General features: G+C 39.7%; 1 long non-coding RNA gene across 1 annotated transcript; it reads left to right on the top strand.

Annotated features, from left to right (window-relative positions):
* Nucleotides 1-8,039: 8,039 nt before the first annotated feature.
* On the top strand, nucleotides 8,040-24,051 carry LOC128828397 (uncharacterized). The gene is made up of 2 exons (XR_008443187.1): nucleotides 8,040-8,135; nucleotides 20,264-24,051. It is a non-coding gene; the product is annotated as an uncharacterized LOC128828397 (long non-coding RNA).
* Nucleotides 24,052-27,781: the final 3,730 nt, after the last annotated feature.

Here is a 27,781-nt window from a genome sequence, read left to right as displayed (position 1 = left end):
CAATCTGAAAGCCAGACAGAATGTGAACTTCTTGGAGGCATTTTGTCAGGGATGTGGAAATGTACTGGCTGAGGGCAAGTTATAACAAACTTATGTGTTGCATAAATACCACACATACTTCACTCCAAAAACACGGGTTCTTTTTTGAGTAGTGTCTGTAGGGGTGTTTCATTTCAGGTGCACATGAATCCCTACACTGTTGATCAGAGATTTTTGAAAGCAGTATCCATTTGGCCTGCACATGTGCCCCAAACATCCTAGTCAATAGGAAACACAACATAGAAAGTCCGTAGTTAGCACTGAGAAAAGAAAGTTATAACATGCTCCATTCTGGCTAGCCCATAGCCCCAGCCAAACGGTGTGTCCCCCTTGGCATCTGCTCTGTCCCCTTTGTCCTTTGTTGTCCAGCTGGTCAAACACAGCTGGCTTTCGGGGTGGGGGGGGAGAAGAGGGAGGAGAGCTCTCCATGCTTCATAAGTCCTAGCTAGTAACTCTCCAATCACAGAGGGCCAGGCCCCAGAGAGCTAGGCATCAGTCACGTGTGTGTGGTAGCCTGCCTGAGAGTAAAAAGCCCTTTTCCACCCCTGAGGTGACAATTAAGCATATGGGGGAAACTGAGGTACTCAAACTATTCATACAAAATATTTATAGAAAATTCCCACTCCATCACATACCTAACTTCAAAAGTGGAAAATATTCAGTCATTGGTATGACCAGCAGCATCTTTCACCTGCTTATTCTCCCCTCTCAGCTATCCTGGACTACCTCATGGAATTCGGATTATCTACAAACTTTATCAGAGTTCACTTGGCTGCTATAAAAGCTTTTCATTCCCTGGGTGCGGGATTATCAGTGTTCACTCATCCAACAACAGTGAGATTTATCAAGGGATTGGGGACATTTTCCTTATGGGCAAGAACCCATTCTGGTTTGGGATCTTAATTTAGTACTCAAGTGTCTTATGAGACCTTCCTTTGAACCAGTGGAGACCTGTACCCTCCTTACAATGTCCATGGAAGATGGCCTTCTTGGTGGTTTTCATCTTGGCCCAACAAGTCGAGGAAATAGGGGTACTAATGGCTGACACCCCATACACCTTATGGTATTTTTCAAAGATAATATTTCACCATGTCTGCACCCTAAATTCCCACCAAAAGTCTATTCTGAGTTTTACATTAACCAGGACATCTATCTCCCAGGTTTTTCCTTAAACCACACAAGACACAGGAAGATGCTGTGCTGCAAACTGTGGATGTCAGAAGGTTATTAGCCTTCTACCTGAATAGGACCAAGCCATTTAGGAGGTCTACCAAACTGTTCATGTCAATTCTGACAGATATAAAGGGTCTACAGTGACCACCCAGAGGCTCTCTAGGTGGAGTTCTAGTTGTACCATTTCCTGTTACGAATCTGAAGATATACAACCTCCTCCTAGGACATTGGCCCATTCCACCAGATTTCTCTCCACCTCTATGACTCTTCTTTCTATTGCTGAGATCTGCAAGGCTGAAACTTGGACTTCAGTACACATATTTTCCAAGCACTATTCAGTTGTCCATTCTTCCAGATCAGATGCTGCCCTTGTGAATGCAGTCTTGTCTACAGTCTTGGACACAACTCCAAAACCTTCCTGCTCCAGCTGGGGATACTGCTTGGTAGTCACCTGAAATGGAGCACCCATAGCGACATTTCTCGAACAAGAAGGAGAGGTTACTCACCTTGTGTATTAACTGGAGTTCTTTTGAGATGTGCATCCCTATGGGTGCTCCACTATTCAACCTCCTTCTTCTCTGCTTTGGAATTTCTCTGGGGGACTTGCAGTGGAGAAGTAACTGAAGGAGGTTCTCCTGGGAAGCCTTATATAGCCCCAGTGAAGGGCACAAGGATGTATGGGATTTATGCATATGGGCACTGCTACGAAGTGGAGCACCCATAAGGATGCACATCTTGAGAAACTCCAGTTACTGCAGATTATGAGTAACCTCTCCATTCTAACACTTGAGCTATTGGTGATCTCATATAACTAGTATTAATGTTAGGCTTCTTAGGCTCTCCCTCTAGTGGGCAACATCACTCCCTCACAAATACAAGGAGCCAATACCTTACAAAGAGCTATTGGATGTTCTGCTTGCACAGGACAAGTGCAGGCAGAATGCCTCAGGGAGCACTGGGAGGCAAGTTTGGGTGTATGTGTGTATAACAATAAATAAATAGAGATATCCCATCTCCTAGAATGGACCGCAAAAGGTCATCAAGTTCAGCCCCCTGCCTTCACTAGCAGGACCAAGTACTGATTTTGCCCCAGCTCCCTAGGTGGCCCCCTCAAGGATTGAACTCACAACCCTGGGTTTAGCAGGCCAATGCTCAAACCACTGAGCTATCCCTCCCCCATGTATAGGGCAGTGAGAAGCGTGGTTGCATTGCTGTATAGCACTCCTACTTTGGAAAAGAGAAACATACTCTTCCTCCAATGCCTGATCACAGGCACACACAGGGATGGGACCCTAGTCATAACCCTACTGTTGCCTGCACTGTCTTTGGGCCATAGACCACCACAAGGAATGCTAACTACCTCATCTGCCCAAGTGCTCAGGGAGTTCTAGTGTTAGCAGTCTATGTAGGTTGCATACAGGTGCAAGCGAAAGGAGAAAGCTAATGGAGGAAGAGGGCACAGGAAGCCTCTCTCATTCAGAATCAGCCAAAGGGCCAGATTTGTAAAGATTTACGAGCCAAAAAATGCACATAGAAGCCCAGTGGGATTTTCAAAAACAACTATATGCCTAAATCCTACTGAAATCAGGAAAAAATGAAGTTGCTAATAGGGATTTCGGAAGTGGTTCAGATCAAAGAGCCCCACTCCTCCATGAACCTTTCTCCATGTTTAGAACCTATAATCTTTCTGAGCATTGCAGTGTTAGGCTAGTGTTTTCCCATGTTGACTACATGGCTAGCAGCAGAAGTGCAAAATTCTGCGAGAGAGACTTTTGACATGTAATTTCATGTCCAGTTTGTAGATACAAGAAGTGCAGTCAGAATAAGCATCAAATAAAGTTCCGGACTTTGGGTTAACACTAATGGATCAGGACTCCAATCCAACACCCTTTTAAATCAATTAAAGGTCTTCCATTAACTTCAATGGGCATTGGATCCCACCTGAAATTCTGAGAGATGTGGAACACCTGCAATATCCATTGACTTCAGTGGAAATTGCAGATACTTACCATCTTTTAGGATGAGGTTCATTTATAACGCTTTGCACTTACCTAGAGTGTTCTATTCAAGGGTCTGTTTCAAGTTCACTTACCTATAGCTGCAAGCCCGTTAGCCATAAGAAGACTGTAAAAAAATCTCCATTCAGTGTAATGGAGTCTGAGCCTTTGAAGCATCACTCTAACCACTTAAATGCCAGTTTAATAACCATTTATATATTAGGAGTTTAATAATAGAAACATCCAGCAAATGTGTGCATCCAGTAGGACTAGAATCACCAATTTTGTCCCATTGAATCTTTAAGTGAGCTTCCATATTACTGCATCATACAGAATCATAGAAATGTATGACTGGAAGGGATCTCAATAGGTCATCAGTCCAGTCCCTTGCACTAAGGCAGGACTAAGTATTATCTAGACCAGACCCACCAGGTGTTTAACCTGTTCTTAAAAACCTCTAGTGACAGAGATTCCACAAACTCCCTAGGTAATTTGTTCCAGTGCTTAACTATTCTTACAGTTAGGAAGTTTTTCCCTCATGTCCAACCTAAATCTCCTTTGCTGCAATTTAAGCCCATTACTTTTTTTTCTGTCCTCAGTGGATAAGGAGAGCAATTTATCACCCTTTTCTTTATAACAGTCTTTTACATACTTGAAGATTGGTATCATGTCCCCTCTCAGTCTTCTCTTTTACAGAAGAAACAAACCCAATATTTTAAAACTTTCCTTGTAGGTCATATTTTCTTTAGACCATTAATCACTTTTACTGTTCTCCTCTGGACTTTCTCTGGTTTTCCCACATCTTTCCCAAGTGTGGTGCCCAGAACTGGACACACTCCTCCAGTTGACTTATCAGTGATGAGTCAAGTGGAAGAATTACTTCTCATACCTTGATTACAACACTTCCATTAATACATCCCAGAATGATGTTCACTTTTTTTGCAACAGTTTTACATAGTTGACTCATATGTAGCTTGTGATCCACTATAACCCCCAGGTCATTTTCTGTATTACTTCTTCCTACGGAGTCATTTTCCATTTTGTATATGAGCAGTTGATTATTCATTCCTAATTGTAGTACTTTGAATGTGTCCTTATTGAATTTCATCCTATTTATTTCAGAACATTTCTCTAGTTTGTCAAGATCATTTTGAATTCTAATCCTATCCTCCAAAGCATTTAAAACCCCTCCCATCTTTGTATCATCTGTAAACCATATCCATTATCCAAATCATTTATCTACTCCTTTATCCAAATCAATTATGAATATATTGACTAGAACTAGATCCAGGATAGATCTCACCTTATAGTAGGTTCATCTTGGTGATACTTCCCTAGTTTGCTATTGAGATGGTCACGTGAGACAACATCAAAAGACTTACTAAAGTCAAGATATATGATATATGGCGTATCATGGCAATTTCTGCAGTTGACTTCTATTTGTAGCCTGTTTACAGATTATAATCAGCTAGGGAAGTCACCTGTGATGATTTTTTATGAAAACTGTTATGCAAAATAAATGATATTACATAGCAAGTTTTGATTATGCAAGTAGAGGATACTTCTTGTGAGTATTCACAAGTTTGCTAAGGTCCATAAATTTTAAGGTAAAAGTTGGATTCAGATAACATGATTAGTGAACATGTGCAGGCTCATGCAGGTTGTCTATAGAACCTGGTTCTACAGAACCAAAGGCAGTTAGTCCAGGTTAGTATCTAAACTGGTATCTGGTATTATGTCAGTGTTTCTCAAACTGGGGTCGCCGCTTGTGTAGGGAAAGCCTCTGGCAAGCCGGGCCAGTTTGTTTACCTGCCCCGTCCGCAGGTCTGGCTGATCGCAGCTCCCACTAGCCACGGTTCACTGCTCCAGGCCAATGGGAGTTGCTGGAAGCAGCGGCCAGTAAGTCCCTCGGCCCACGCCACTTCCAGCAGCCCCCATTGGCCTGCAGCGGTGAACCGCAGCCAGTGGGAGCCGCGATCGGCCGGACCTGTGGATGGGACGGGTAAACAAACCGGCCCGGCCCGCCAGGGGTTTTCCCTACAGAAGCGGCGACCCCAGTTTGAGAAACACTGTATTATGTGATATATGTAAATAGAGACAATTGGTGTCACACTGATATCAAGCACCTACTAATAGAGTTTACATAGTATAGAAATATAGTATTTCAAATAAATCCCACATCTCAGTTGAATGCCATAAATACTGGGCTACAGAGACACTGTCTGTCAATCTCTCCTGTTAGAGCTGTTCCACTTTTTACGTATAATTAAATGTTCCTTGAGAAAGACAAAGAGACTGGCTCCAAAGCCAAGTGGTTAAACCATGCACCTGGGATATATGAGACTCAGGTTCATGTTCTTGCTCTATCTGATTCAGAGTAGCGAATTGAACTTGGGTGTTCCACACCCTCGGTGAGTGACCTAGACCCCACTAGTTTATTGGCTATTCTGATTAGTTGGTTTTGACAAGAAATTCAATTCTGGATCTGAGAAACCTTCCCAATTAAATTTTCTGTGAAACCAATACACTTAAAATTTCAGTTTCGATGAATCAACATTTTATCAATGGAAAAAAACATTTCATTAAAATGTTCCCAACCAACTCTAATCCTGAATAATTATCACATCCTGTCCCACTTAAATGTATACACCAGTTTATCTGTTTTATTCTATACTGCATAATTGACATTCATAAACCAATATCAGTTTTTGAAGATAATTCACATAGCATCTTTTATTTTAGGATTGTTTGCGCTTTATAAATAGTAAGTGTCAGACTCTGTGAAATACAGTGTATATTATAGATAGGTAAACTGAGACACAGGAAGGTGATTGAGTGGTCAAAATTCATCTTTTGTCAGAACCAGGATTCCTTCTCTAACCAATAGACTATGATCTACCACATATTACAAAAAATGTATTTGTTATTTTCATTATACCAACAGGTGTCAATATATGGTATTAGATCAATCAAACTATTGAAAGCATGGTGGGGTATATATTAAATATGGAGAGAATCATTTGGGTGAGGTAATATCTTTTATTGGACGAGAGAGACACATTTCAAGTTTACACAGAGCTCTTCTTCAGGACTGAAGAGCTCTGTATAAACTCTAAAGCTTGTCTCTCTTACCAACAGAAGTTGGTCCAGTATAAGATATTACCTCACCCACCTTGTTCTCTAATATCCTGGGACCAACACAGCTATAACACTGCCTACAAAATCAGTTGTAATTTCAAACTTTGAGAACAAAAGAATACATCTATCATCTAGACTGCTGCCATGATAATCGTTTGTGAATACGCTCTGTGTAAGCAGTTACAAAGGGGTTAACATAAACCACAGATTAGTGACACTATTTTCAGTTGTCACGTAAAAACCTTGCCATATCTGCTGCCATTGCAAATATTCTAAAAATAATAGCTCTGTGGTTCTTGAACTACCACCTTGGAAATAATCATAGATAATTATAGAACTTAAAATTTTACTGACACTAATAAAAACTATAACTGATAAGATGAAACATGCCTACATTGAACCAAACCCTCTATCAAATTAGTCCTTTCAAGTATCAGCTATTGAATTTTCAGTGTTTACACTTTTTAATCTCAGTTTTCCTTTTTTTTTTTAAATTAAAAACAGGCATAGAAAGAGGAGAAATAATCAGTTAGAAGAAATGTCGTTACTAAATCTTTCAGATATTTTTGAATGAATACAGAATGGAAATTTTCATTATCCAGCAAACTAGATAAAAATCTTAGCCAGTAAATGTGTTTAAAAATAAAAATAAATTATATATTGGGAAACCAAGAAATTGTTTTGGGACTCCGTCAGTAGGTGTTTCCCCATAATGGCTGCTTGATAGGCAGCAAATGCAACTCTTGCATTTCCTGAACGGTCACATGTATGAAGCAGTTGTATAGCTAATAGGCTTGAGTTACCATTATGAATGATAGCGGGTCTTAAGAAAATACCTTCCACAAGACTAAACCAAACAAAATCAATTTGCTTTAAAATAAATTATTCGGCTGGAGTGCTTTACTGCTTCAGATGATGGACTCTTTAATGGGTTGGATCTGGATCACATGTAAATGTTCTCCCTGACTTTATCCCCTACAAGTACTCCTGTTCTTCTTTTTGCGGATACAGACTAACACGGCTGTTACTCTGAAACATCCCCTAGTCTGTGGCTGTTGATGTTCAGGCACTCTAATGTGCTCCTTAATCCTGGAGACTGCATTGGAGTTTAATTGAGAGGAAACAGCACCATCTACTGTGATCTGAAGGCTTTGCCCTATTTGGTAAAATTATGAAGAGCAAATAGGCCAGAGTGTATTAAATAAATCTCTTTGAAATTCCTTCTGGTGTTTAGGTTCTGTGCCTTTTTCCAAATTATTTCTAATTTTTTTAGAACCTCAGTTTATCTGTAAAGTCCAGGACACGTGTTTAATTAAAAGGTGCATCAGAGAATGGTACATCTCTGCACAAATAAGATTACAGAATAATATTAATCCAATCATGATTGAGTAATGTTTTATGTTTTTAAATCAGTCATTTGAGATGGCTTAGTTGGGGTTTTCTTTACAGAAGTGGGAGAGTAGTGATATGTTATGGGTTTATTTTACTCAGGTGATATTCTCTTAAAATTTGCTTTAAGAACCAGCATCAGTGTAGGTGAGCAGTACACTATGTGCTTCTGATAATGACAGTGCTATTGTCATCCATCTATACTTCTGATTCTTCTCTTTTTCCAGACTGTCTACAAAGCCTGGCTCTGTTCCCAGTATTTTGAAGTCACACAGTTTCACTGCAGCAACAGAATTCCTTGCAAGCAATACTGTTTGGAGGTTCAGACAAGGTGTCCATTTATATTACCAGACAATGATGATGTCATCTATGGAGGACTATCAAGTTTCATCTGTACAGGTACGGTGCAGATCAGCATGTCTCACTAGTTTTCATTCCAAACTTAACTTTGAAGAGTGTGGCTAGCCATGTTGTTTCCTAATAGTTTTAGCTATGAGAGCCTGAAGGAATGCTTCATCAAACAGTTTCTGAAAGGTTTTAGGCGTTGAATCAATACTTTCTATGCCACATTTTCTATAGTTTACCTATGACCAGAGTAATTAACTTTACAAAAGCACATTTCCAACAGAAAACTATTCTAATAAGTTAAGTGAGAGGAGGTAACTTCTGTGTTATGTAATACTAAGACATTGCAGACAGAATAGTGACTTGAGCTGTGAGGCTAGTGTCTGCCACACCTGCCTTTCCCAGCATTCTCACATCTTATGTCTACCACACATTTACAGTAATATGACTAAGCTAATTTGCTAGTCATATTTTCCTCCTAAATTTTAAATGGACACTGTCAAGATAAAATCAAGGGTAATTTCATATTCTCCTGTTGGGTATTGGACAGAGAGCCCAGAAAACTCTACACAGTGGAGGAATGTGGAGGATTCCAAAGAGGATATGAGGACCTAAATTTGCAGAAGTTTAGGATTCATAGCTGAACTTTTTTCCCTCCCCATGGATCCAGCAATGATCATCAGCAATGATCTATGGGTCTTCTTCCCCAGTGTTGGCTGAGCTGCCTCTGGCAGATGTATTGCCTCTCCAGGCAGATGTTTTGGGCATCTGGTGAGTGGGGTAGCTATGGGAACTAAGGTTGTTCAGAACAGTACTAACTGTCTCTGAGGATGTTCAGGGAGTCTGGAGAGGAGCACTCCACAGAGAACAGATGCTCCTGCTCTGGCTATACCCTGGTCTCACCATCAGAACCCCAACATTGGTGGCTTCAGTGGGTTTTGGTGGAGACAGTGTCAGAACTGCTGCTCCCTATGCAGATCTCCCCAGTCTGGTTCTTCTAGACTTCTGTTACTTTAGCAAGCACTGTTCCCCCAATATTTTTAATGATAAAATATTATCCATGTCACTGTTTCTTTAGGTATGCACCTTGATTGTTTTTGCTCTTCTCTCATTTTTTACAATGAAACTCAACTACTGACATGGAATGTCCCAAACCTTCAGATAATCAGTGGGTTGAAACATCAAAGGAAGCTAGGTTCTTCAGTCCCAGAATGCAGACCTCAAAGTTGCTCCCCTCCATTCTTGATTGTTAGCCAGGCTGGTGCCATGTCAGCTGCCACTCAAAGACTGTAGTCTGGGTTCTCCAAGTTTGGATCATAGTTTAAAATATTCCACCAGACAGCTTTCCCCATGCCAGTCAGTTCTGTGGGAATAGTACGTGCTCTGGATCCTCCAAGCTTAGCACTGTGAATATCTGTTGTTGTACCCTTGGGAATCCAATTGATGCAACATCAGTGGCTTCATCTCAGGTTTGGGGAACCTGGATTGTCCCATTTGGCCTTGGGGAAGACACATCCAATCTTTGGGTTACATTAAACAATGTTTGATTAACCAGATGTTTTGGACACCTGGGATTCAGTTACTTAAAACAGTTCTGTGCGCTGTAGACTTAATTTCATACTGTAATGTGCTAGGACAATGGCAAAATGCTGTTGTATTTGGATTTCCATCATGGCAGATGAATTTTAAAAACATAATGGCTCAAATTTTCAAAAGCCACTTCTCTTTTGGTACCTCACTTCATTGGCTGCTAACTTTAGAGGCCCACAGCCTGATTGCCAACGGCACTGAGCACCCAAATTGTAAATTAAAGTCAGTGGAAGATGCAGGTGCTCATGACCTATAAATATCAGGTTCTAGGTGTCTAACATTGGGTCCTCAAATATTGATGTCTGACCCCTTCCCAAGCCAGCCCAAAATGCATGGCCATTACAAAGCTTTCTTAAGGTCAAGGCAAATGGGTTCTGACACACTAAAGTAAGGAAGGGAGCAAGTTTCATGATCAAGAATTTTTTAAGGACAGTGTTCTGCAACAAGCCTTTGCTCTTTCAAACCAAGGCACCGTTAGCTTGAGCAAATCTGCTGTGCCTAACTGTGACAATATCCTTTAGGGAGAAAGTCGGCAAGTTCTCCTGCAAGATTTTGACTTTTACTTTTATAGAGATCCAGCAGGAACTGAATCTGATTTTGCTAGTGGGAGATTTCTGGAGATTTGCTTGCCCCCCGGGAGAGGCAGGATTTTGACTGGCTGTGGAGCTGATTGCATTACACCAAAGCTTGTCTGGAAAAGAAAGGAATCCCTGTGTTTATGGGGTGGCCTTCTCTATGAGAAATTGTAGCCCTCCAGACCCCCTGCTTTTCTTTAATGAGGTTTCAGGAGCAATAGTTTCACAATCGAGGTTTCTCTTCTTCCTCTCCATGGTAACAGGCTGTTTTCTCCAGGTTCCACTAGAGATTTAGGGCAAATGGAAAGATGGACTGATTGACTCCTGCAGGAAGATGTTTCATTGTATTATTGCAGAAGCCAAGAAAGCTGAAAAGGTGTATTGGTAGTTACTGTTTTTATTTGATATTGAATGCAGCACATAGCCCAAGATGAAAATATTAATGTCACATGCTGCTTTCTAACTGTGCCTAGATAAGAGGATAGAGAGGGCTTTTTCACTCAAAATACTGTGAACTGTGGTTGCTATACAAGACTTTTAACTATTAGGATCCTTTTGTATCCATAGACTGTGACTTTTGATAGAGTAGGGGAGACTCCTAGTGGGGAAAAGGTGACATCTCAACATCTTAAGAAAAGCCAGGTGGCTTACTGGTTTGAAACAGGAAGGAGTAAATATTATTTATCTAAACCTGCCTGAAAAGAAACATTGTGTATTATCTATAATATAGGGATTCCCCTTACTTTTCCAGAGCATGATGTTCCAGTGAGCAAAGCACTGGGGGGAATTAAGGACAGGTATTTCCTTGGAAGGGTCAGATGGGAAGAAAAGAGGCATTAGCAATTCTTACCCATAACTTTCTGAATCATTCTATTGCTAGAACATCTGGCTGTATGTATTTAAACTGCTTCTCTCTGTTCTTAAAAAAGTGGTTGCATTTTGGGTTATAAAATCTAATGGGTTAGATCCTCACTTGTGACTGAGAATCATACAGAAAAGTTCAGCAGTGGAGGTGCCAGGCACTCTTTGTACTCTTCCGGCCCTACCCTGGCTGAATATTGGGCTAGTCCTCCAGCATCATTTAGAGCAATTTAAAGGTTTCTCTAAATTACATGGACTGCCAATGACGTTTACCTCTATGTCCCCCAAAGCAGTGGTTCTCAACCAGGGGTACATGTACCTCTGGGGGTAAACAGAGGTTTTCCAGGGGGTACATCAACTCATCTAGCTATTTGCTTAATTTTACAACAGGTACATAAAAAGCACTAGCGAAGTCAGTACAAACTAAAATTTTATACAGACAAAATGAGAAAGTAAGCAATTTTTCAGTAATAGTGTGGCTGTGACACTTTTGTATTTTTATGTCTGATTTTTGTAAGCAAGTACTTTTTAAGTGAGGTGAAACTTGGGGTACACAAGACAAATCAGACTCCTGAAAGCGGTACAGTAGTCTGGCTCTGCAGGCGGTAAGGCCTAGCACTAGCAATACCCTGACTCCCAGGGCAATGGGGCCTAGTGGCCAAAGTCAATAACAATACCCAGACTCCCAGGGCAGTGAGGCCTAATGGCCAGATCCAATACCAACACCCTGCCTCACAGGGCAGTAAAGCCAAGTGACCAGAATCAATAGGTTCACTCTTGTCTGCAGGGCAGTTAGGCTTAGGGGCTTGAATCAATAGGGTTGGGCCGCCTCCCAGAGGCGGGCAGCCATGGTAGGGAGACTTGGGCCTTCCCTGCTCCACCGGTTCCCAGCTCAGGACCCTGATAGTGGTGACCTCCGAGTGGCATCTTCAGGTACCTGGGCACTTGCTTGAGTCTCCGTATCTCCAGCTCCTGAGCTGGAGCCTGCAGCATGCATCCTTCCTCTCCGGCGACTAGCCCTAACTGAGCTGAGCTGCTCCCACTTATACTGGTGCTACATCTTGAGCATGCCCAGAAGGGACATGGAGGCGTGGTGTCCTCAGCCCACAGTGAGGAGTTAACCCTTCCCCATCCTGAGTGCACCCCATCATAGGCAGCCTCATCCAATTGTAGAGAAGTTCGCTGGAAAGTTTTAGCCAGGGTTTGTGTGCATGTGTGTTTGAATGTACACTCCCCTATTTCAGTTTGATATGAATAGCAATCTAACTGTGCTTTACTCAGTAAATGTTGGTCTCACTTAGTTTAGCACCACTACATATTTGTGACAAAACAAAATTAGCAACCTTTGGGGGAGAATACATGAAATGATAAATCTGAGTTCAATCTGATTTATGATGCTCTTGGCACATACCAGGAGAAATGACATACTTGGTCCAACTTCTTACCCCAGAAATGTGTTACACAAAATTGACTGTTTGCCCCCTGCCTTCATCTCCCAGTCTTCTTCTTCTTTCTTGCCACTTCCCTATTCAGGGTCAGTGATTTTATAGCCATCTTCTAAAACTCATGATTGTATACCTGGCTGTCGTGCATATTGGTCTCTCTAAGGCAGTGTTGGGCAACCTGCGGCCCGTTAGGGTAATCTGCTGGCAGGCCACGAGACAGTGTTTACATTGACCATCCGTAGGCATGGCCGCCCGCAGCAGCCAGTGGCCGCGGTTCGCTGTTCCCAGCCAATGGGAGCTGCAGGAAGTGGGACGGGCTGGCTGCTGCTTCCCGCGGCTCCCATTGGCCGGGAATGGAAAACCACAGCCACTGTGGGCGCCCTCTGTGGGCGATCGTGCCTGTGGATGGTCAATGTAAACACTGTCTCGTGGCCTGCCAGCGGATTACCCTGATGGTCTGCAAGTTGCCTACCACTGCTCTAAGGTTTGCTGATATCTGGTCTTTGGCCTCCCCTCTGGTTGTCTTACATCCATAGTAATTGCAAGAGCCATCTTACCAACATAGCTTTCCAGTCTCCAATAGCTAGGCCTATACCCACATAGCCTACCCTCTCTCAACTTATCTTCAACTGAAGCAGCCCAAATTAGGCCCCGTACAACCTCATGTCGTTTCCCATCATGGAGTGTCCAACCTTTTGACCATCTTAACATCTTCACTGCCATAGTGAATAGCACACTGATTTCCTTTCTTGTGACTGGTCAAGTCCCTGTTCCATACAGTAAGATGGGTCAAATTACAGCTTTATACATACATTCTACCTTTTACCTTTACTGGAATCTTTTTATCACAGAGAACTGGGGTCAGCTCACACCATTTGCACCAAACAGCTTTAGTATGATGCCAGGAGGGCACCAACATCAGCAACCATTGATCCTAGGTATTTAAATTATTTCACTCTTTTAAGTTCTCTGCCTGTGATAACCTTTATGGTGAGTCCTCCTCCCTCAGTTATCATAGCCCCAGACTTACCAATGTTCACTCTAAGTCCAGCCCACTCAAAACTGTGCTCCCATTGTTCAAAGTTGGCTTGCAGGGTCTCACAATCTTCTGCGCATATTACTAAGTCATCTGCAAACAGCAGGTTCCAAGGCAGCTCCCTTCACATATTTTCACTTATCGCACCCAAAACAAGTGCAAATTAAAAGGGGCTGAATTCTGACCCCCTAATGCAACATGTACTGAAAATTCTGTACTGTAGCCCTTTGACAGTGTTGGGACTCACCACCTGGCGCCGCCTGCTGGTTGTCTTCGGGAATTAGCTCAGTCCCGTGGTGCGCCCTCTGATGGTGGTTTCCCATCCATTATCTCACCCTGGGTTGGCATCTGAGCCCGCGTCGCTCACCAGCTTGTGGCGTCCTCTTCAGGACCACTGCCCTCCGGCAGTGCCCCTCAGTCCATCCACACCCCCTTTCAGGTGGGGGGTTGATCAGCAGTCTCTTTGCACCCCAACCACCATGTACAACCACACACCCCAAAGTCTAATCCCTCTTGTCAGGGATCTGGCGTAGTCTATAATGGCCGCTCCCTACAGCTGATGGCTGGGTGTACTGCAAGGGGGGGAAGGGAGGGACCCAGGCCTGCCCTTTACTCTGGATCCCGGCCCAGGGACCCTCTGGTGGCAGCCTCTCTGTCCTCCTTCTCTCCCCTCCGTCTGTCCACGTCCCTGGGCCACTTCCCCTACAGTCCCTTGCACCCGCTAGGCCCTTCCCTTCAGGGCCTGCAGCCTGGCAGGCCTTGGGCTAGAGCTCCTTTCTGCTCCCCTAGCCTGGCCAGCACTGCGCTGTCCACAGTGCTAGTCTCCCACCTCTGGAGACTGACCTTCCCCCATTGAAGGCCTGGGATAGAGTGACTGCTCTCTCCCTGAGCATCCTTTTATAGGGCTGAGCCTGGCCCTGATTGGTTGCCTCCAATCTGGGCCCTGATTGGCTCACAATAAGTCCTTCTCTAATTGGCTCCCTGTCTGCGCAGGCGCACTGGCCTGCCGCAGCCCACACTCTCAGGAAGCGGGGGAGTCTGCCCCACTACAAGCCCCATTTAGTTTTGAGCAAAGTAGTCACTCCATCATATATATCCTGGGTAAGATAGACATAGCCTTCTGGCACATCTCTCAGTCACAAACTCCATCAAACTAGTTCTCTGGGTACAAGACCATGCCCAGTTGCCATCTCCTTTCTCTGACTTTATCCATGAGCTTTCATAATGCAAACATGTCATCATTCATGTTTCGTCTTGTCATGAATCCATACTGACACTTCCAAATTTCAACCATTCAACACAGATATTTTTCAGTAATCTTCTCCCCTACTTTCATAGAATGTGATGTCAGCTTAACTGAACAATTATTAGCACACAAAGTAATGTTTCCTTTATGTTAAAAAATAGGAATCGTAAAGCTTTTACACCATCAATCTGGCATTTTCCCTTTCTTACGAATATCATTTCTGGTTGTAAACTCACTTTTCTCAAATCACACTAAGTTAGGGTGTGAGCTTCTGTGATTTCCAGAAACCACAAAGCAATATTATAGTATGTATGTTGTTATATAATTCGTTGTTTAAATGCGTATCACATTTACCCTTTGTATAATACACTCAACGATGCTAAATACCTTTCACCAACAATTGTGTTCTGGCCTGATTTGGGTTAGAAGCAGGCTACGTATTCCTTCTCCTCTTTGCTCAGCACAAGGCACATCAAAAAAGGAAGTAAAAATTAGTTTATTACATAGCTTTTGGCAGGCCTTTAGCTGTTATGAATCACTGAAGCTCCATTGGCTGCAGTGGTGCCACACTGATTTACACCATCAAAGAATCTGGCCCTATATGTTTTTGTATAAAAATGGTGTAAATATTGCATAGAATAACAGTGTGTTCATTCCCTTCTTCCAGCATACACACACAGAGAAAAAATGCCCCAGGGACAACTGCCTGAAACAGCCTGCCAGGCTCCACCATGTATTGGCAAATTAAAAAACAAACAAACAAAACTTTATCAAGCTTGCAATTTGAATGGAATCTTGTAAGGCAAATTAGTTCTTAGAATAGGAAAACAACTTCTTCATTGGTTTAAAAACAATCTGTCTGAAGGAAGACTAACTTGTACGTTTTAAAAAAAGATTTGGTTTACATTTCATTTTATTACATTTTGTATAGTTCATATTATAAAATGTATATCCAGACAGAAGCATTAATGTATCGCAGACCCAGCAATCTGGAAATGTAGAAGACCATCTGGATAAGATCAAGGAAAGCTGACTTCCAGACCAAATTTAAGCAAGCACTTAAAATCTTTTCCATTCTCTCTCCTTCCATTTTAAGAAAATGCTAATATAGCCATCACCAGGCAATAAGATAGAGGCGTATATTCTAGATATCTAATCCTACCCATTGTGACGGGTTATCTGAGCTACAGATTGCAGATGATTCATTTCTGTCCATTTGGGCCAGAGGACACTCTTGATAGTACAAATATTATCCACAGAAGCTTAATTTAAATACCAATTCATATGTCATCCCGCAATGACACTGTATGGTGGAAGTTTATTTAGTTGCAGTGTGGCAGGGGACTCTCAAAGTCCAACTGTTTCTTTATTGCTGTAGTGTATTAGATGCTGTTTTTTAATGTTTTCCTGAATCCTTTCCATATATTCTTGAATCTGTTACTTTATCACTAGGAACTCAGATTGTGCAACCCTTTCTCACAGCAGTGAGCATTTCTGTGAGTAGTCCCTCTGCAGTCAGAATACGTGCACGAGTGGATGTTCACTGGCATAAATGTAGAAGAATCCGGCCTTATATGTGCTTCATAAAGCTGCAGGCAATCAACATCTCATTTTCTGAGAATAATTAGTTTCTTTGCTCGGGACATGGAATTAGGGCCAAAGGCCACAAAGTTTTGGTGTTTTAGTTCAGACCTTTCTCTAGAAAGATGTCCAAGAGCATCGTAAAGGAAGAGGTATGTCTAGTTCTCTACTTTACCTACCTATATTTCGCAGAATTAATTGCTCTGAAAGGGGAAATGTTACTCCAAGTGCTGGCATTGTATGATGCAGTGATGTCATTTTTGGATGTTTCACTCCTGGAGTCATTATTTGCTTTGTTCCTCACAGCAAAATTGATCAGGCAATATTCCTGGCTTACTCCATCTGGTCCTGCAGTTACCTCTTATTTTTGGGTGTACCTTCTTTAGGCAGAGCAGGTTTTGTCTGTCCCTCAGATTGGATTAGAAATCCTGAAGAAAACATAGTTTATGGTTAGAGAGAAAAAACTTTATTGAAAAAAAAAACTCATTATCAAATCCTTTGGCTTTCGAAAATATTTACAAGTAAAATTGTGAGGACTAAATCACGAGAGATGATGTGCACCCGCAACTCCTACTGAAAGGAATTGAGGGAACATTGTCCCAAATAACTTCCAATTCTGTATCTGAACACGTTTTATGCCTCTTGTTGTTTGTCCCCCAGTAGCTCTTTCTGTGTAAACTGTAGTAGCTTATTATTCCTGTTTTACTTGACTCAGTTAAAACTGAACACATTTAATTTAATCACACTAAAATCTCCATTAACCTAATCACATTAAAATGTCCATCCTTAACACTGACCTCACCTATAGTGAGTTATATTCCCTACAGATATATGTGCAGTGCTGAAGTCTATCATACAGAGAGTCCTGTGGCACCTTTAAGACTAACAGATGTATTGGAGCATAAGCTTTCGTGGGTGAATACCCACTTCATCATGACATGCCTATTCACCCACGAAAGCTTATGTTCCAATACAACTGCTAGTCTTAAAGGTGCCACAGGACTCTATGTTGCTTTTTACAGATCCAGACTAACATGGCTACCCTCTGATACTTGAAGTCTATCATGCGTCATTTGTTTGTGGGAAATTATGTGGTTATAGCTAAGAGTTTGCTTTCGGATGTACCTTTTCAGGAATTGCAGGTGTGGCGAGGACAGTTTTATGAAAATGAATGAACCTTAGCAGGTTCCTCAGACTGAGGGTGAGGGATGGGGTAAGGAACTATGTACGTAAGTAACAAAAAGAGAGAGAGAGGGAAGCTGTGCAGCCAGGGAGGTTGTGTCAAAAAATGGAAGCACATATTGGATTCTCTCGGTGCCGATATACAATGCAGTGATGAATAAGGGAAATACCTTTTTTCTGTTCAGTTTTACAATTTCAAATGTGGCCAGTCTGTCAGGTGTCATGGTGATTCAAATGTGTATAAACTCGGGAATTTGTAGAGACTACGGCTATGGTAATTTAGCTACCCGAAGCCAAAAGTGATACTTAGGGTCAAAATATCTGGAGTGATGTTTCATTGTTTTCACTGGGAAAATTGGTGGCTAGATTATCTAAATAGTAGAGAAAAGTTATTTGTCATTCAATTTAGAAGTAATTCTGGAATTAATAAATTATTAAATATGTCACTGTACATGCAGAGACTAAATTAAATTGCTGAATTGAGGAAGAGAAGAATTTTAATTGTTAGGGGAAAAAACTCAATGGCACTTATGGAGTTGCTTCTACCAATGTACTTATAGTATTCATGAAGTATTTAAATGCCTTTTGATGGCTAACTTGTATAAATGGTCTTTGGTTTCAAAGGAAGTCTGTGTTTTCCTAAAAACAAGAAAGTCAGGAAATATAGTTGGAACGGTAAACAAGCAGCAGTGGGATCAAAGCACTAACAATATTCTGTGTCTCTTCAATCACAGCTAATAGTTTGAGCTACTGCAGGTACAGAGCTGTTTGCATAATTTCCTCCATTTTAAAGTATTTCCTTTATAGAAGTACAGTTACCAAGGATTTTTTATAAATATTAACATGTGTATGTCATAGAATGATTCTCAGAATACCTAAAGTTAAAAATGAGACTGTTTCATCGTATATGCAAGAAAAAATGCTGACTTGTTTCCAAATCACAGCAGAGTATCTTAAGAAAACATTAAATCTGAGTGGTGCTGGTAAAGGTAAGTGCAAAATTTTCAAATCTGGGTAACCAAAGGTAAGCACCTGACTCCACATTTTAGGCAACTACAGAAGTGGATTGCTGAGCACTTATGGAGCAAATCCTGAGTGTGAGCACTATAGGAAAGCCAAGAGCCTATTCTAGTTTTCAAAGAGAGTTCAAAGAAACTTTAAAAACATAGATGAATGCAAAAAAAATTGGACATGCTTTTTAACATAATACACTATAGCACTGTTTACTTGGATGTGAATATAAAATATGTCATCTCAGATTTAACTTATATTTACCAGTGCATTGGGTAAACTCTTCTGTGTAGTAGCAGATCTGTACCATAGAAATATTGGATGAAAGGGCTAGGTTTTATCTTATGTTATGATTTGCTAATTTCCTCCAAGGAGTTAATGAAATGCCAACAGTATAAAGTTTGGGCCTGAGCACATTAAGATACGCCTACATGTTTATCTGCTAGTTCCCAAAGGACATTGTGTAACTGGCAGTATTTTTAGACAAAACATTTTTCTAGATGATAGTTCAATCTATAAACAATAACAGTTGCTTAGCCCTTCAAAAGGGCCTGATCCTAATACTTCATTACTGGTAGGTTACTTTCTAGCAATACCTAAAGCTGTCATGTGTGTGAATTGCTGATACAATGCTGAATGAAATGTTTTATTACAACATGACTTTAAATCAAGAAAAGATCTCTGATTATTAATTAGACATTCTTGGACTTGTCAACTCTGAACTGTGCTCTCTTGACTCTTCTGTAAAGCAGATTTGTGGGAATTAAATAGCACACTATGGCATTTCTGATCTAATCTATAATAATACAGACAGTATCATGAGTTATAACCATCAATAACTGACAGAAATATAGAAATAACTATTCCAAAATATACAAATTATGTCAAACTGATTAATCCAAACCAGTTCAAAGAGATGGAAGTTAGAATATTGCCTGATGACCTAGTTATCTACCAAGAAATTTCAGGAGATCCAGTGACTATATTCTTTTTTTGTTTCCACTTCTGAGGTGTAGAGAAAAGAATTGAATCAGAGGAACTTGTTGGGGTAGGATCTGAAAGTGGATGGGGAACAATTGTAAACTGATGGGTTTAGAAAGTTTTGTGGTGAAGTGTTATGCACCAGTTTACACCAGCTGAAGATTTGGCCTTTAATGTCCACCTTCTCACTGACAGTGATATTATTAAGACATGTTCATTGTTCAATAAGACCTTTCAAAATGGTTTATAGAATTAATATTTTGTGGAAAGGGGGTCCAAAGTTTGGGAACTCCCTCATTAACACAAACCCATCCTTAGGAATAGAGTTCTCAGTACCCCAAGGAAGGGACTTTAAATGTTAGGTTATTCTGACTGGTATACTTGAGTTATTGCTTTTTCATAGTAACCCACATTTTTCCACGATGACACTCAATTCCATACTTTTATGAACATTTTGTTTGGCTGCTAGTTCCTTGATTCTCCCCTTTGATAGACTAAAAGTATTACCTCAACAACTCTTATGACCCAGGAAGGCAAGAACTACATGAGCCCCAAAACTTACACTCAGACCTGGAACTAACAGCTACGTCTAGAAAAGTTAATATCTGAAAACTACCAACTTCTGCCATTCAGTCTGTTAATTAAATTAATTTTCTGTTGTGTTTATCCTACAGGGCTCTATGAAAATTATCCAAACAATGCAGAACCAGAATGCTGTGATGTCAGATGGGGACTATTACCAGATAATCAATCCAAAGGGACTATAAAAACAAGTGACTCATCAATGTGTCACAGGACATCGCTCACAGTTTCATCAGCATCAAGACTGTGTAACAGCAGACTTAAACTGTGTGTTCTTGTATTAATTCTCTTACATACAGTACTTACAGTCTCAGCAGCACAGAACTCAACAGGACTGGGCTTTGGAGGCATAACAACTTTGGAAGATAATTCAACTAATGAGGAATAAAAGAAAGGATACATGTCAAATGATAGACACACAACAGGCCCATGTGTACTACAGTCAAATATAACAGAGACTGGGTGCTTTTACCCTCTAATCACTTCTTGAAAGGCCTTCTGGGTAAAATTAAAAGGATGGGCAACAATCCAAACAAGGACACATGAACACAGCTTTTTATTGACTAAAAGGCTGTATGGTGACTTAAATTTCTCACACCATTTTATACACTGTGTTTTAATGTTTGGAGTTTCTTTTTTTGTTTGTTTTTTGCACTTGTTAATACAGGATTTTATTTTTGGGACCGTTTCTCAAAGCTAAACTAAGTCTTTTCACTGTCGATATATTTCTATTCATTGTGTATGTTCATCTGATAGTTCTGTCTTTTATGTCCTGTCAGTTTCTATTAGAGGAATGACTGCTATGATTCCATGGCATAACAAAAAACAAAAAAACAACAAAAACAAATTTAAAAAAAAAACAACAAAAAAACACAAAAAAAATTACAAAAAAAACACACACACCCCCACCACCAACCTAACTGTCCTTTTTACCTATGGAAACCATTCTCTTCCTTCCCCCTCCCCCATCTCCCTTATGCAGACAACATCCACTTGCTTCTGTCTGTGTAATCACAATGAATGGGTACACGTGATTCTGGTGTACCTCTGCCACTGTTGCACAAACCAGCTGACTGAGCAAACCCAACCAGAGCATGAGGGGGTTCGTTTTAGCTGAACAAACAAGTGCTCTCCTTACAAGGTGGGATCGGACAGTTAACAAATTTTTATGTATAGAAATCTATAACAAACTGTTGCTCCAATTCCCATTTTCAAGAAGTCCAGTCCTTTCTCGCTGGTCAGTTGAACAGGAGCAGCCTTTTTAGATACAGTATGGGAAACCAGTTAAGCTCAGCAAGTTGAATAGTTGGGAGGCCTTCCTATTGGAGGTAAAAGATTGGCATTCATTGTGAATTACGTTTTCAGTTCCACTGCAGTCACATAACCAGCAAAGATTCATAATGTCTGGGAGCAAAGAGATTCAGAAAAAAAGAAGTCTTTTTTCTTCTGACAAAGCTACAGTAGAAGCATTTAAGCACCGACAGTACAAATGATGTGTTCAGTGTTGAATCCATTGTTTTTCTAGCAGCTACATGTTGTTGAAAGTTATTCGAGTTATGAAGGATGCATAGTGATGTACTAGCACTGCTGAAGAACATGAGTTTTTTAATAAATAGGTCAACCATTTTCATAAGTATGCAATAAAACAGCAAAGAACATACCAGGCTATCAGTAATCAAGGGAGAGAAGAGTAATCTGATTGCCTTTTCCATTGCTTTTTTTTTTTTCTTCTTTTTTTGTGGGAACATTTTACCTGCTGAGTGTATGAGTATTTGCTTTATAAAAAGGCTTTTTAGAGTTTACAATAGAATCAATGGAAGGAAAAGTTAATAAGGGCTGTTTTTAAACATTTTACATTCCTTCCTATTCTCTAACTACACTTGGGAAGTGCACTTTAGAGATGTTTGCTGTGTAGCTGGGAAATGAAGGAAAACTATAAGAAATGTTCTCTTAGCAAATAAAGTTTAGTTACCTACTTTCTAGCTTTGAAATATCCCTTGATAATTATTTCCATTATAAGAGCATTTAATCACTGCTACTTAGGTATGCAGTTTTTTTAAATTCACATTTTATGGTTTGTGAAATTGTGTGGGGTGGGGGGAGAAGGAAACCCTACTGCTTAAGCTGCTTAAAATGCATTTGTTAAGATGTAAAATCTCAAATATTTTGCAAGAGTATTTGTTTTGATAGTGTTTTACTATTACTGGAACTGAGGATCCTAAAACGATCTGTGCAAATACAAAAAAGCACCAAAAAATGCAAAATTCTTCAGCTCATTTGTGTTTCCATAACCTGTTCCCCCTGCACAATATATTCCATTCAATAAAACATGGTGCTTTTTTTGCTAGGGGCACGTGTTAATTGCATTGAACTGATGCAAACTGTGGAAAAAAGTGTAGAAATGAAAATGAAAAAGCCTTAACTAATGGTAGAATGTAGATTACAAAGAGGATAGGAATATACCTGAAAAGTAGTGGAGCAATAACTGGACAGTGCTGTGGTACTGTACGATAGCTTATGAGTCACATTATTGAGAAAGCACTTACTAGGTGAGCTCTTGTTCAACTGACCTCTTAATTATATTAAGTGTATATGGTCAGTAAACAGTTTGTTATAACCTTTATCTACCTCTGCTGTGCAAAGGCCATTCAACATCTATTTCTGTGAAGTTCTTCATATTTTTGTTCACACCATAGTTCACTTTCATCTATTTTTACACTGCACCAGTACAGTAGCAAGTCCTGTTCATCCCCATTAAACTGGCGTATAAAGAAGAGTTACCATTTCTACTCACTGAACCCTATTTTTCCTCATGGTGACCTAATGTGACAAATCATCTTTAAGAAATATTATTTCCTCCCTCTCTGTCTCTCTCTCCCCTTTATTTTTTCTTTAAAGGTGTTTTCAACTGGTGTCAGTAAGAAATATGACTCCTCCACTGCTTGGCTACACTCAGTAACATATGTCATACGATATGGGGAGAAAGACAGCTGAGAAAAAACAGTGGCGACATCATCACATGCATAAAATAGCCAAATTAAAGTTGGGTAAAATGGAGTAGGAATCTTAATCATTACAATAATTACAGAGTCTTAATCATTAAATATAAAATGTAATAAAATACTCCCCCTATCCCCACCCCGAGTCAGTGCCTGCAGTTAAATGGTCTGTGAATTCTCTCTGTCTTTTTTTTTTTTTTTTTTTTTCTATTTCTTTTGTTTAAAAAAAAAATCATGTTCTTGGGGTGACTACTGCTGTGATATTTGTTACCATTCCAACAAGGTATTTCTACTCCAGCAGTGTGGTATGAAGCTTCTCCTGGTGACAACTAGGAAATCTCAAGTAGACAAAGACTCTTTTATGAAGTTAAGCAACACGTAATCATGTATGATGCAAAATTTCATTTCATCCACTCCTCCTTCGTAATAGTTTTCCTGGCACAAACTTAAGCATGCTTGATATTGTGCACATCTTACTTTTTTTGCCAGAATAAATTTGCATCTTGCCACTGCTGTAACTGCCATCTTGTTCCATTTCTCCTTGTACTGTATGCCTATTACATACATGATAAAGAACTGGCTTAAAAAAGAAAAGATAATACTAAAATATTTCTTCAAGCAAGTGACAAAAAAAAGAAGAAAGAAAGAATAGAATAATATTTATTTTGCAGTCATATGGAACAGATTTTCCCCATGTCTTTTATTGTCTTATTTTCTGCAGTAGGGAAAATCCAGAGTTTGTGCAATATGTTAATACTGCTCAACCAAATGTCATATAACATAACCAGAGCTATATGTTATTCCTTATTGCATTTACATTTGGTAATATGTTATATTGACTTTTTTCTTTCATTAAAGAGCCAGCATCCATTTTTTGCAAATATAGCAGGTGAAGGCTGTCCTTCTGCACGCCATAACTTAACGACAAAAACAAATGTAGAATAAAGGTTTAGCTCCATAATTGATGAAACAGAGCCATTGACTGTCAATGAATCTGTGGAACAATAAAGACACACCAAAAATGGGTTTTCAAGAAATTCCATCATGAGTGGTCAAACAGTAGTTTTCATCTAATAAAACAGGGGAACAAAGAGCTGTATACCAAATAGTGGAGATGGCAGGTTTCATTGGGTATGTGGTGTTGGTCTCAACACTTAGCCAATATAATTATATTCTGTTATTACAAAGTGGAGTGACAAGGACATTGTCTTCCTTCTTTCTATATATCTAGCTGTTGTGAATGGCCTTGCCCTAAGTATTGCATTGAAGCAGAAAGCATATCTGCTTATCATTATAACTGAACACACCACACACACGTGCACGTACACAGTGAAACCTGTCTTAAGTGACTACCCAAAGCGCAAGCAAAAATAATTTGCTTAGCAGAGGTAGTTAATTAAAGGTCAAACAAAATTATACTAGAAACCTTAGGGAGAAATTGAAATGGCCAGGTGAGGTTCTCACTGGAGGTGTTCCTCACTGCGGGTTTCACTGTACATCTCAAAAATGCCCCAGCCCTTCAGTGCACTCTTTGTAGATGGAATTCTGGCTCTGCTAGGAGCCCCATTGACTTCAATGGAACTCCATGTGGACACAGGGTCTATCCACTGAGAGCTCATTGCAGAGTCTGGGTCTAAATTTCTGATCCATGTAGTCTTTACTCCAGCAGTGTGCCTAAGTAAAGACTTCAGTATTGGTCCCTAATGGGCTAAAGCTTAATTATATATTGATAAATGGTATACTGTGAATGGTTCCATTCTTTATTAGTTTGGCAGCAAGCTCATCTCAAAACAAAATCCACTGCATGGAGCACAGACTAACAGAAATTTCTCCGTTACTGAGGGGAAATTAAATAGCAGTTCTGAGGTAGCAAGAGATTTTGGAAGTTTGGAAAGTGAATGTGAGTGGGATGTATCAGTTGGATATTTGGTAACGGTGATATGGTGGTTAACATTAGTAGCCTTGGGATGAAACCTAAATAAATACAATTTGGGGTTTTTACTTGCAAGAATTTAAAAAAAGAAATCCCTGAACAAAGGCTTGAATTAGACACTTCTGAATTTTCCATCATTGTTGTTAATTATTAAGACTGGGTCTGTATATGTGAAAAAACCTATAGAATGTGATGGTATAAAAAACAAAAATAGAGCTGGGACAACCTTGGGAAACCCATCTGGCAAGCAAAGTAGGTTTCTTTAAAAATATACAATATGTCAATAGGCAGATAGATGCATATATAGATATGGATCTATGTATGTATAAAAATATCTATAGATATAAATATAAGGTTTCCAAGAGTGTCCAACATACAGGCATACTGTGTTTTAAAAAAAAAAAAGCCAGTGGGTAAAAAGGTAACATATAGGATGACATTCTCCTTTCTGACTCATAGTTACACTATGGAATGTGTATTGCCAAGGAGAATTTTGGGGACATATAACTATTTTATAATGTGAAAATAAAATGTGAGTTTGCAGGGTTTTCTTAATGAACATTTTGATGCCCATTCCATGCTCCTCTCTCCTCTTACCTTCTCTCAAATTCTTTTGGGTCTTTCACTTTAAACCTTGACTTTTGCTGAACATTGGCCTAATATTCCATTCAGTTCAGTAGAATGTCAGCAGCCCAGAGAGTGTTAATGAAGAACCAGAAGTGAGAGGATTTAAAGTGCTGTTTTGTGCATCAGTCTGAGTTCCCAGTCTCTCTCACTCTCCCAAAACTATCCCCCTCTCTATGATTCACATATGGTGAACTTTATCCTTGTGCAGAGGACCAGTACTAGACCTCTGCACATCTTAAGTCTCATTTAAGGCCCCACTTAAGATATTGTTAGGATTCTCATGCTTAAAGTTAGACATATTTTAAGTGTTTTGCTGATTTGGGACCTAAGACCTCATATGTCTTAAATGGGATTTAGGGAGCACATAGGCCTTGTACAGGTCCTCAGCATGTGGGTGGGAATTTCACTAACAGTTCCTATCTTAAGAATCTTCTGCTTTCCTCAAACACCAAACTCTTCCAACAGGGAGTTCTCCACATGTAATATGGTCACATATTAGATAGCATTATCTCAATATTACAGTATTCTCTATATACTATATTGGGAATACTGCAAATAGGGCTCAATCCTGTGTGGTGCTGACTATGTTTAACTGTCATTACTTAATTGAGGGTTGAGAGTACATAGCACCCCACAGGGGCAGGTCCATACTGAAATAATGATACTTTGGAGAAGAAGGTGGTTACAAATAATTAAAGTAGACTGTTTTTTTCCTTTCTCTTGTCTTCTTTTCTTTTCTGTTTCTGTCTCTGACAGAGTCAGCTGCCTGGTCTGGAACATGCTTTAGCCTTAATAGCCCTCTGAAAAATAAAGTAATTTTAAGATGTAATGTTCTTCTACTTTATATTTCAGCAGCCATGATGGCTGCTGTGCTTGCAAAAAAGATTTTGAACTTTTTGAACTTTGAAAATTTTATGATTTTGTTTTTTCATTTTTTCCTCTCCCTCAGTAATCCAAGTCCCACTGAAGTCAATGGGACTCTTGCTTTTGACTTCAATAGGGCCAGGATTAATGGCAGTGTCCAAAGCGCACTGAATTCAGTGTAAATTTTCCCATTAATTTCAAGGAGCTCTGAATCAGGCCCAAACACCTTCTGAGCACTTGCATGATAAGAAGATAAGTAAGCAGGTGAACAACAGAAAGAATACAATGTTCCAAAGGTTTGTCCAAGTGGTGGGTCTAATAATTAGCTGCAGCTCTATGCAAAGGTTACATTGAGCCAAAGCTTTGAGCTTGATTTGATACACCTTTTTTTCTGAAATCTAACAAGCTTCATTCAGGGTTTGAATATGCAAAAACTTACATAGGATTATAAATACAAAAGAAAAAATATTGAAAAGATTCTAAAATATTTTCATGGGTAGAAGTGGAAATAAAATTTAGGATTTTTTTTTTTAATTGCAATTTTTTTAACCCCTTAAGGACACCCATTATGTAGTTTTGCAAAGCTGCTTTTTGTTTTTTAGAGTTTTTTTTTAAACCAGCTTTTTAGTTTTTTCATATTGAACTATGCAGCTACAAATTACATGTTTATGTTAAAGGATTTGCAATTAAAATTATTCTACTCTTCTGTTATTCCCAAGTTGTGTGAAACTGAAAACTCATGTTAAAAGCAGATATAACTAAGTGTGTTTATTCTTGTTTCCTTTTTTCTTTTCTTTCTTTTTCTTTTTTTGTCAAAGTTAAGGACTGGGTTTTGTTTGAAATGGGCTAAAATGGCAACAATGATTTTAACTATATGGAATGTCTTATGATTCTTAGCATTGAAAAGAGGGCTAAGTGTTCCAGTCAGAAAAAAAATATTAAAAAGATGTAAATTGTAATAATATATTAAATATTGTATTATTATAGCAAGTTTAGTTAAGCAACTAATACTATCTTTAATTTTTTACAGAGAACTTTGATGAAATAATTTATTACAATGACTCACAAAAAATCATGTTTTCAAAATGACAGGGGAAATTGTTGAAGATTGTGAAAAAATACTAAAGCTCTATCAAGAATAAATGTAAAGATGCAAACAGTGAGTCTGACTTTTTGGAGGCTAGGGA

Source organism: Malaclemys terrapin, chromosome 1, assembly GCF_027887155.1.
Source record: "Malaclemys terrapin pileata isolate rMalTer1 chromosome 1, rMalTer1.hap1, whole genome shotgun sequence".
Classification (NCBI taxonomy): Eukaryota; Metazoa; Chordata; order Testudines; family Emydidae; genus Malaclemys; species Malaclemys terrapin.
The sequence above is the reverse complement of the archived record's forward strand: the minus strand, read 5'-3'. Positions and strand labels throughout refer to the sequence as shown.